The sequence below is a fragment of the Lissotriton helveticus genome, chromosome 1_1 (genome assembly GCF_964261635.1).
Source record: "Lissotriton helveticus chromosome 1_1, aLisHel1.1, whole genome shotgun sequence".
Lineage (NCBI taxonomy): Eukaryota > Metazoa > Chordata > Amphibia > Caudata > Salamandridae > Lissotriton > Lissotriton helveticus.
This window is the reverse complement of record NC_136057.1, coordinates 1672308516-1672320727: the sequence shown is the minus strand read 5'-3', so window position 1 is coordinate 1672320727 and position 12212 is coordinate 1672308516. Positions and strand designations below refer to the sequence as shown.

General features: G+C 43.4%; 1 long non-coding RNA gene across 1 annotated transcript in view; it reads right to left on the bottom strand.

Moving 5' to 3' along the window:
• LOC144773921 (uncharacterized) overlaps nt 1-10066 on the bottom strand; it is a 324142-nt gene extending 314076 nt beyond the window's left edge. Inside the window, exon 1 of the long non-coding RNA XR_013600076.1 lies at nt 9937-10066. This is a non-coding gene — a long non-coding RNA (uncharacterized LOC144773921). The remainder of the gene's footprint in view (nt 1-9936) is intronic.
• Between the last annotated feature and the right edge of the window lie 2146 nt (nt 10067-12212).

The following is a 12212-nucleotide window of genomic DNA, read 5'->3' as shown; positions in this document are numbered from 1 at the left end:
ACTTGAATATTTTATTTCAATCAGGCGACTCGAGTAATCAGGCAACATGTGCTGGGGTAACTTAGCAGTCTTCCAGTCTTGCTTGTCCCACTCTCTTGCAAGTCATCATTTGTAGGAAATTAAAGGAAACACAAAAAATGAAAAGAGTGCGTAGCCTCACAAGTGGGATTTGTAAACTGAATAACACTAGAAATGGAATCATTAAGATGACATCTCCAGTATGAGGTCACGCTTTACGTAGCAAAAAGGCCAGGGTGAGCTTCTGTAAAATGAACTGCATCACTATGTAACGATGATACCATCTCAATTTGTTAGCTAACTGTTTAAAACTAAGAGTTTGATTTATTTTTTTACCAGCAAAATAGAGAAGTAAGACGTGATGTGTGAGATAAAAGAATGAGGAGGGAGCTGCGTGCATTCCGTTAAATAATTAATATACAACACTCGTGGCAACACTGCAGAAATTTCGAGTTATTTGTATAAGTCAAGTGAAGGTTTCTGTGCTTTTCCGAGAGCTGGTGCTGCTGCCCAATGATATATCATGATTTGACAAAAAAGAGATCCTCAGAGACTTTAACTCCAGACGTCTGAAGTTAAAGTCTCTGTCTGAGGATCTCTTTTTTGTTACATACAACATCTTGAAGGTTTGAATCGGTTTTCTTTTGATCCCCTTATTAGTTGATCTATGACAGCAAGTCTTGTCATTTACTTTTCGTCCACGAGGTACAAATATTGATAGCTTATTATTTTCAGAAATGTTTATATTTGACCCTTATTGTTTTTAAGGTAGTTCAGTCAGTGGGTTACTGTTCCTCTGGCGTTGGTCATTGTTTGGCCGCCAGAACTGTAAGAATTAGGCTCACTCGCCTCATGACATCCGAGAAAGGCATTTACGCCCTACCACTTTAAAATGTCACCAGCCGCCACTGCCGGTATGCACTAAGGGCCAGCTTTATTAACTGGTATCATGAACCTTCTTCTGCCCTTCCTAGACTGCCCTATGGAGGGTATTCAAAGGTATTATATACAAATGCCAGTAGTCATCATTGTAAAAGCTTCTGTCTGTTTGTATATTTATAGTGCGGAAATCTTTGCTACCATATTTCGACCATAAAAGCTCCTTCATAAACCCAGGCAAGTAATCAAATGCAAATATATATTGTAGTTACTAATGAGAGTTTGTGAGTATTTTTGTTAAGGAATTATTCATTGGTTAGATATCAATCAGGTCTCAGAAATTGATAATAGAAAAAGAAAGTACGTTCCACAAAGAAAAGATTACCTATTCTAATAAATAAGGCACAAATGATGTGAATCAGAACTTATAAAGAGTATACTAATAAATAAAGCAAGAGTACAGATTCTCTCATAGAATCCAAGGCCAAGCAAATACGCCTTGGCAAAAGCTGTTTGTCAATACATAGAGCTTAGGTGTTTTCAATAAAAAGTCAAAATGTAACACATAGCCTTCATCTAATCTGTCCTCATCCTAGCTAAATCTACTTCCTTCTGTTCAGCTTCATCTTAATCTGTTCTGCTCTTCCATCCAAATCTGCCCTCTCCTCTTCTACATCTGTTCTCTACTCTGCTTCCTTCATTTCTGCATCAAAGTCTTAGTCTGAGAAGTGTGCTTGCACCACTTCTGCTTATACTCCTTGTGAATGAACTACCCCTTCCTCTTGCCACCGTTGTTTGGCCCTGTAAATTAGGGCATTCTTCCTTTCAATGACCCTTCCTGTAAGTAGTAGGCATACTCATTTTGGCCTAATCCTCCGCTAAATTGCTGCGCTGGATCAAGTGAAGGTTGACCAGCCCCTGTTGCATTGTCCTCCTCCTCTCCCTCATATATTTTCCATTAATTTCTGACTCCGCTACAAAAACCTGTTGAAATAACACTTTATCAGAATTTTCTTTGTTCAATTTTAAATAACTTTCATAATAAGAATATGTCTAATTAGAACAACCCTGTGCAACATGGCCTGTAAAAGGCAATGCTAATTGTACTTTTTCATGTTCACTGTGTTTTTATAGTGATTAGCATCTAGGCACTATAATACTGTCTGGGATCAGAACTCTGGGCCAGAGGGTTGTAGAGACGTCTCGTTTTCACTGTTTATCCTAATTTTATGTGTAATATAATTCTCTTGAGTGTAAAAAGTAAAGCTCTGACTGGACATTGAGTTCAACAGCTGGTAGCACAGCGTGCGCTGTATTCTGAATGTCTAACCACATCTCACCTCTTTGAGTAAGCCTTGGGCTGCCCTGTCTTGCTATCCTAAGAGTCAAAACGAGTAGGGAACACTCCAGTTGATGCAATTGGAGCATAGTGACCCCTGAGTGCCCTGGTCCCCAGAAAGCTTGTTCGAACAGGCTGTGAACCTGGGGTGGAATGCACCTTCACTGAAACAAAGGGCCCAATTGTATGGGCTAGCATTTGCACATATCCCTGTTAGAGCACAATGTTTTGCGCATCCTGGGCAAGGGGTGCGTCAGGCTGTCGACTAGCTGGACCTTGTGGTGGTTGACTTGGTAATAGCATTGTCATCTGGGCAGGAATAGTAATAATTTCCAGTTTATGTCTAAAACTCTCTTATCACAAATATATTAGTAAAACAAAGCATTCTGTAGGAGTGCACTGTCATTACAGATAGCATATTCTCAATTGAAATAGCCACTAAAAGTTTCCTACTAACGTGTAGTCTTACTGATAAAGATACACAGTGCACAAACAATGTTTGGAAATCGGCATTCAGCCAAAATACCTAACATTTGCACATCACCAAGCAAACCATTCTAATTTGTTCTGATCCAATAAAAATATTTTTCTCTCACCACAAATTTACAAAAGTGTGTCTTCATATTTGGTGAAGCATATTTGAAATGTTTGAACCGTTCACTTACCTATTTCAGTGCTGTATTAGAGAAAAAGAAAAAACCTGGCATCTTACAGCCTTTCATTTCACATGCTTTGCACAGTGCAATTGTCAGGCAGTTCACTTTACAAAATCCTTTAACTTCAGTCACAGAAAACAAACTGACTTTTGACCTCTGTTTCTGAAAGCTGAACAAATGTTGCAAGATAACAATATTTAAAAGCATTGTTATTTCTTATTCAGTGTGCTGAGTAAGCAGAACACCCGTTGTCAACTCGCTATGGTAATCCCTAAAATAGCTCGTCCATATTAAATCTTGCTCAACATTGTAAGTGGACTTTTTTTCAAGCCCTGCTAATGTGGTGCATGTTCTTCCCATTTTTTAAAGCTTTCCCATATTGCCTGTTTTTTTTTGTTTATCTACCTTCTTTTTTCCCTTAAATAAAAAGTAAATACTGTATTTTTTTTAAATCTAAGGAGTCGTCCAGCAGGCACTCAAATCTTCATTGTCCTTTGTATATAAAAAAAACCCTATTCCAAAGATTCGCCCCAAATCTCACCTACATCCTCCAATTTGGGGTGGGGAGTGGAGCAATTTGTCCAAATATGGACTTCCAAAACGACATAACGATGAGAAATGCACTTCCTTAGTTTACTCATTGTCCCCTAAAATTGGAGACCCTCAATAAATGAGAAAACTAATAATCCCAGTCTTCAATCTCCCAAAATGACAAGTGTCTCCAATTCAATCAATTGCATAAGCATGCATTTAGAACAACCTCACCAAGTTAATGTGGGGGCATCCGTCTCTCCGCACTTTCGACAAATGTGTCAATCTGCAATCAACACGATTCGGGACCAGCGAGAGATGGGGGTGGAGCTGTAGGGCCGGGTGCAAGTCTAGACTGGGAGGTTATTGTACGTTAGCGTCGGGGAGTTATTGTCCGTCAGCGGGAAGTAGAGGGGGAGGTACGTGATATGGTGGTGGCGGGGGGTGTAGGAGTAATTCGTCCTCATGGGGGTCTGACTGTGCTAAGGGGGTATATCGCATTGGATACTGGCCAGAGGCATTTAGCCGGTGTTCTCTATCTAGACAGGCAAAATTTGTAGCCATCTTTTCTTGTTGTAATTCCGCCATTTTTTTTCTCTGATTTCCATACTGCCTTCTGGGATCGAGCCTGGGCTCTCCTCTCCCTTTCTATAATTTCCTTCTTCCATAACCCCAAGGAATCAAACATGGATTGTCTAGATCTGCGCCTATGCAATTGGGGGTCTACTACATCTATTTTCTGAGGGTCAAAAAGAGCCATATTTTGGCTAGGTATTAACCCTATCCTTTGACGTGTACTTGTTCCATAATGTGCTGTACATTATGGGAGAAATACAGTACTTTATTTACATTTCTTTACTCGGGGTACCTTCTGGATGGGTTGGTTGACTTTCTTTCAAAACATCGACTGAGATATACAACAACATATCCCTACAAATGTACTACACACGGGCACGTTTACAATATTATTTTACAAAAAACGTCTCTACAAGCTTCTAGGCCAGACAAAAGTCCACATTACCCGCTCAACTTCAATCTTTGCAAAGAGTGAACAATAACAAAAACCCAGACAACCAAATAAACAACAAAAAGGTGTTGCAAAACCAGCGACCCTACCAGAATCCTTTGTCTTGTTCTCCAGGCGATCTCTTTACTGCAAGGATCGTCCAAGTCTATCGGGGGCCCGAGTCAGGACCTGAGCCACTTGCGGGGGTCTTTTCAGATGTAGTGAAGCTCAGGTTGTGGCTACAAGGACGAGGGTCTTTTTCACGTAGGTATATCCCACCGCCATCCGTTCAACTTCCTCGTCGGGACCCCTCGACCGAGCAGCCACGTCGCTGATCATGCCCGAGTTGGGCGCCAATTGTGGATTTGGGGGTCTCCTTGAAGACCACCCAAAGCTGCAGGGTTATCCTATCGTCCACGGGTCCGAAATACAAAATGAGACCAACACTGGAGCATGGAGAGAAAAGATATTTATTTCAATCTCATGAGAGAGAGTGCATCGGCAACACCCATAGATGTCTGAGGAGGCAATCAGCTGAGTACTTTGGTTCCGCATCTTATATACCCTTCATCCCCACCCTGTGCGTGCAAGGAGAACAAACAAAAACCAATAATTATACAACAAGCAGAGGTCAATCTGATAAGTCCACAGATGGTAGCTGTTGGACGCCTGCAGGGCGTTGTACGCATGGTGAAGACGATAAGCATCTGGGAAACTCCATGTCCGACTGGTTGAGCATGAGTTGGTCAGTTTGTAGCAGGCCAGGGCACGAATAAGGTGTGGGCATCCGTGCAGGAATGAGGCAAGTCAAGAGTGAAGCCCCAGAGCGTTTGTGATACAGAGAGAAGGTCAGTGATGAAGAGTGAAGCACTAAATGGTGGAGCGAATGGCAAAATAACAGACATACTTTTCCACAGAGTACAAAATGGCTGAGCGAGTGTCAAGATAAAGAATACATTTTCCACAGTCTCTAGGTTAACCTAAGAATAAATAAGCTTCAGGTAACAGGCTTGAATCCATCTTGGCAGGGGGGTCAGCCTTTCAAGTTTCTGTGGTTGATTACATGAGGGTCATGCAGATGTGTGAGGACACCTATTAGGGACCTGTGTGTATTTCCTGAAAAGATAGTGAAATGCTACAAAAAGAAATCCTATCTTTGTTGCAAAGATAACAAATCTGTAAAAGATTTAATGCAGGACCTGCAGGGACAGATTAATGCTAGATTTTCAGGATACCAGTGACGCTGTAAATTAGTTGCAATGTGAATGAATTCCATTTAGATTCAATGTATGCCGACTTGTATAAAGTGAATTTTCGAAAAATCTGCCATTGCTCCTGCCCTGATTGAGAGAGGCCACCTTGGGTCTAAACACTCAACAGAGCACCATCAAACAAGAGTTTCTAAACCACTTTGCAGTTGGTGATAGTTGAAGACATGGGGTTTGGAATAAAGAACAATTTTCTCTTTTGTTCTCTGGGATGGCCAATTTTGAAAGTATCAAGCAGCAAAGGCGAGTGCATTGGAGCTGACAGAGACTGCCGAATGTGGGTTAAGGAGGCCACATATTAATAGCATAACTCCCCATTTTTAAGCACTGTGGTTGCTTCTTTCTTAACAGCATTGAGAACTCTGATCCACTTTATTATCTTGGCCCCTAAGGAAGGGACAAAGGGTCCCGAAATGCATAGGGCATCAAGGATTTTCTTTGTGGACCTCAGGGAAACACACCAATGATGTTTTTACCAAGAAACATGTTGTGGAAAAGTCCTTATGTTGAACCGATCGTCATTCAATGATTTGAATTTCGATGTTGTAAGAAACGTACATGCATGAAAGCATTGAACATATTTTTTATTGTTTAAAATAATTGAATAAACTGTTCATTGATTATATTACTGATACATTTGGATTCATATTATGTACATTGAATTCTAATCAGTGTCAGGTGTTGTAAGATACATTTTGCAGTGCACACAGGTCCTTTCAAAGGATATTGCTTATGACACTTTAAACTTTGCCAGGAATCCAGTCTCTTGATAGGACATTTTAAATTAATAATTCAGCTCCTAAAATCAGCTTCCGTGTTAGACCTGGCATCTTTTGGCATGGTTTCCCCCTTTCTTTTTGCTTCTGACCTCCTGCTTTTGACTGTGTGCTGAACTTCATTTTTGCTGGTTTTAGGACTATGGGCACCTTACCACTGCTGACCAGTGCTAAAGTGCATGAGCTCTGTATTTAAAATGTAATGGCATTTGGTTTTTCCATGATTGGCATATTGGATTTACTATTAGGTCCCTAATACAGTGCACTACATGTGCCCAAGGTCTGTCAATCAAATGCTGCAACTGGGCCTGCAGCACTTTTTTGCCACCCACATAAGTAGCCCTTCAAACTGGTCTTTGGCCTGCTACTGCAGGACCTGTGTGCAGCTTTAGACTGCCATGTCGACCGTTCAAGTTCACCCACTTGCCAGGTCCAAACCTTCCCTTCTACTACATGTAAGGCACCTTAAGGTAGGCCTTAGGTAGCCCCATGGGCAGGGTGCAGTGTATTTAAAAGGTAGGATCTACTTTTAAGTTTTACATGGCCTGGTAATGAAAAACTTCTAAACTCGTCATTCACTACAGCAAGGCCTATCTTCTCTCTTAGGTTTGCATTGGAGTTGCCTCAGAACACTTTACAAGGGTATCTTCCTATTGGGAGCAGATAGAAAATTGGGGTTGGGTGTTCCTGGACTTAAAATTTAAAAACATATCTTTAATGAAGTTGGTTTTTAAATTGTAGGTCTGAAAACACCAATATTATAAAGTTGGCATTTTATTACTTTAACCATTCTGTGACTCTGCCTGTCCCTAGAATATACGGCGGGGATGGATGGCAGCTGGGCTTTGTGAATTCGCTCTTGACAGTCACACAAAGGGAACTGAGGTGTGCCCTGATGGCCCCATCTCCAGGCTGGTGGGTCTTCCTGAGCTTCAGTGGTGGGAGGAGTTTACACTTACACCTGAATAGGGTTGTGCCTGTCCTCACACAAAGAGCTGCATACCCCGCACCACCCATAGAGTGTCTGGAGCCAGGGCCAAGAAGGGCAGGTTCTTGTGCACTACAAATATCTTTCTTTGAAGTCTGCCTCCTTCAAAGGCTAAAATGGGTATAAGTACTGGACCTTGACATCTATACTCAGAGCACTTATGGACTGAGGACATTCTACCAGTAAGAAAAGCTGTTATACAGCCAGTAGGAACTGCCACTTTGCTGCTTGCTTTGCTGTGTTGGCTTGCTGTCTGCTACTTCTTGCCTGGGAGTGGGAGGACTGGACTTTGCTCTCTGCATCCTACTTTCTAAGGTTCGCCATGGGCTTGCGTTGAGCTTGCCTCCTGTTGGAAGTCCCAGGGCTACCAACAACTTCACCCGGGCTTCCCTGCTAAGAACCACACTTGCCACGGGGTGCTAAACCCAGATCCTGGGAAATTAGTTGCTGTGCTAAAAAGATCAACACGTGGAGTTCGAGCACCTCTTCAGAACCGGCTCCGCGTTTCAACAGCGCACTGCTGCCCGCACCAAAGCTGCGGGCCCCACAGAACGCAATGACCTCGACTTACAACACAAGCCCCGATGCTGCCACAGTACCTCCGAAGGACAGCCAAAGAGGGAGACCCAAGTACCATTTCACCGAATTCTGTGATGGCCAATCCCACACCGGTTGCCCCGTGGTGTGACTGTGATACTGCGAAAATGCCGCCTCACGGCTGGACCCTCAGCTCTTCATTGACACCGTACCACCAGCAAATGAATGCCTCGCTGAAACTGCAGCATCAAATTCCCCTGCGCCTCGCATCGTCCCCGGTCGTCAGCAGCTCAACGACTCCAGGAACCGAAGCCTCGCTTGCTTCCTTGACTCCCCACCTCTGTTGTGCAATGCACCATCTCTGAGAATCGACAACTTGCATAACAGTAAGGAACTAATGCCACAGCTGCCTCAAATGACGCCTCACCTCACACTGCCATGAAAGTCTTTGTTGCTCAACATTTCCAAGGTACTTTACTGGGGATCTTTACGACTCTGTAGCCAGCTCATGCTCCATTGCAGACAGCCTGAACTTGTGTATTCGACTTTGTCAAGCACGTTGAGATAGCTCACACAAGAGCTAAGTGCTATAACTGCGTTTAGTCTTTAAAAATTGGTAACTTGACCTGTGCGTGTTGTATTTTTGTAATTTTAATCTTGTTTTACTCAGATAAATATTGGCTATTTTTCTAAACTGGTGTGGAGTACTTTTGTGGTGTTTTTACTGTGTTACTGTGAGTGTGTACACAAATACTTTAACCATTTCTTCTTTAGCCTGACTGCTCTGAGCCAAGCTACCAGAGGGTGAGCACAGTAAACTTCGTGTGCACTACACTTACCCTGACTAGGATTGCAAATCCCTTCTTGGACTGGGTGCATACCTCTACCAACTAAAGACCCAATTTCTAACATTCCACTAATGTCCAGTGACCTTCATAGCATAGATGAAAGTCAGACAAATGTAAGAGGCCATACAGCAGGTGCTTATAATAAGATTGTTCTCTGCTGGTAGGACACCATATGTTCAAGCCCTGGGATTTTCTGTTAGAAATCATGGTTCTGGGATGCATTGGGCAGGCTTACTGGAAGCAGTCCAGTGCTTAGTTTGAGCCAGTGATTTTCGTGCTCGCCACCAGCACTTAATTGTCAACACCTGCACTTATGACAGTCTGCCACATGGTGGCGCTGTCTATTTAATTTAGAGGTGAGCACAGCAACGGTTGTTTATTAATTAAATATACGGTAATTGGCAGTGCTGGTAGGGGCACTGGGTGGTGCAAACTGCAGTGGCCTCCTAACAGGGCCTTTGCACATATTTTCTTTTTTTTAAATAAATTAGGCACTGAAGCAGCCTAAGACTACAGCTCTCAGAGTGCACGAGGTTGTCAGATGAAAGCTCAGGACTGAATTAATGTGGTCCTCCATGCTTGGGACCATTTAGCAACGCTAAGCTAACTCCTGGTAGTAGAAAACTGTTTAGGACGAATGTGGCTTACATTGGACCCCAGTGGGTAACGGTATAATTACAAAGTCACACTATAGCAGCGAACATAAAATGTAGTTGATGTGAGTATTGATAAGCAAAAAAAAAGCAGTTTGAGATGGCATGTGCTCGGACTAAACTGGAGAATTTAATGTAATCTTGCAACCGAGAGCAACGTGAGACAGGGTGAAATCCTAAAGACACCACCCCCCCCAACCCCCTTTCATTGCTTATCCCCCAGGAAGTAATCCGTTTTTCCACAGCCATTTCCCTCTGGTCCCCGTGGCATAGTAATATCTTATTGAATAAGCCACAAAACCTCCATCTCCCGTTCATAAAAAGGCGCGCGGCTAAGTGCGCCATGTGTCACGGGGAAATAACTGCCATCCCCGGAGCGGGGGCTCCCCCTGGTCATTAAATCGTTTCTACCGCCCCATCCGGACCGACGTCAATACCTTGGGTGGAGGAGAGGCCCTTTCAGCACCGGTTGGCTTCTTGTTCTGTCGAGGGACTAACACAGGCCTCTGAGGTGCAGGGGGGGCCCAATACAGCCCAAGGCCAATAAATATTTGTGGGATATGGGAAACTCAGGGCCCCCTCACATTCTCCAGGTCGACTTTATTGCATTAGCCACTGCTATCCAGGGGCTGTAGCATGACGCAAAATGACGCACCCTTCAAAATGAGTTGAGGCACTTCTAAAAGTGCACTTAGGCTGGCAACCCCACAATGCTCGTGTTGCACTGGCCCGAGCGAGACCATGATGCACCTGGGGGCCTACATGACGCCTCTGTCCGTGACCTGTAGGGGTCTTTTCGGCAGCCTGCGTTCCGGTCAGTGTTTTATATCTTGCTGTCGCTAAAACCAACGGCACATTAATCTAGAAGGAAATACATTCTATTGCAATGGCTCTTATCGGACAAACGCAATTAGTACACATGCGCTTTAAATTAATACGTTTTAAGGATCACCAAGGCGCTTTATCACAAAAGAACACACTTTTATTTAAAAAAAAAAAAATATATATATATATTTTTTTTTTTCTTCTTGTAATACACAGTACGCACTGAACGGGCGCTTGGCAAATTCTCATTAACACCGAGTATGCTAATTTTCTTTGGTGTATTGTGGTTTTTAAGGTGCTACATAGCAGGATTTGGAAAATAAACAATTAGCTGTGTGCAGTGTTGGTGTCATACATGGGAGGAGGCGGGTCGAGCGGGTGAGAGGCTAGGATGACTCGACAGCTCTTCTTCACTGTGATCGCCATCTTGTAATGATGGGCTTGCCCTTCACCTAACTGGTGCAGTTTGGAAGTTGCACTGATGCCTCACTTTAACAGAATGAACTGGACCACAGCGCCAAGGTACAAGGTTTGTAAAAAGAGTAAAGGTAGTCAAGAGGACGTGCTGCAGGGGAGTTTTGTGGGATAACATCTTAGACAGGTTAGATCGTGTGGAAGACCGGTTTGAACACTCTGGTTGTTGTTTACAGAATGCAAGCAGGTCGGTAGTGCTTGTGTTACGAGCTGAGAGGGGGTACTGGAAGCATGGCGAAGCAAGGAGTGGGTCAAGCGCCGTCATAAAATTAGTTCCTGATTGGGCCAGTAGTTTATGCTTCGCTATGGCTAATGTCATGGCAGTTCTAGTCACCATTGGGGGCCAATTACTGCCATCTCGTTGGGCAGCGGAAGAAACGTCCCTTGAGGGAGAAGGACCCTCTCCAAGACGCATGTGTGATTGATGTGCATATCTACACTGCACAGTAGCGGTGCGAGCCATTGAACAAGCTCCATGGAGTCGGCTTGCTGGGCACATCCAAGCTGGGATCTGTGAGCATAGCTGCCAAGAGGCTCCATGCAGTGTGTGGAACATTCAACAGGTCCCGACTCTTAAGCAAATAACACATTGCCTTCTGGAGATGAAATATTCCTTTTAACACATGAGATATGGTCTTAAAACCCATTCTTACAACATACCGGTTGGCTAAAACGCCTGGATTCACAAACAAGCCAAGAGGCTATATGGCAGCACGGTGGTGGAGCAGACAAAAAGGAGCTTAGAGGGAAAAATAGGTCATTGGTCACCCTCCACTCAGTTATATAGTTCCAAAACAAGACCTAGACCGACCAGGCATAAACAATTTAATATATTCGTGGTGAACCATCAACTGCAAACCTTTTTGCACAATACTCCTCACTTTTGATTATTGAGGTAGGAGGTATCACCAAACTATGCCTTCAAGTAAAATACTTGCCCAGACCCTTGAGAAAACAATCAACAGTTGTGAGACAACAATTAACACACACTTATGTGCCCAAATTGGAGAAATAAAGAGGTTAGAAAAAAAGTGTGTGTGAGCGAGATTGCACCTCATGGGCGAACCACCAACGGGAACCTGGCAGGTACTCACCAGGATTGCCCTGATCTCATCATTGGCGCCATCAAGCTCTAAAGAAAAGTAAGTGTCCACATAACAAACAAAACAGTGTTTGTGAGGGAATGCAGTGCATGGGACAAAACAAACTACCACAATACGTGAGAACAAACAAATACGTAAAAAGCCACAAGCAACACAGGACTTATCTTTATTCTGTTTCTTTCGTGTTGGTCATGGAATGTAAAAAGGTGGAGAAGGCTAATCCCTATCTAGCCATACTCCACTTGCCGACATGTTTCATTGCCCCTTCCATTTCGGGCAATTTCTTCAGGGCGTCACAAGTTTTTGAGCCA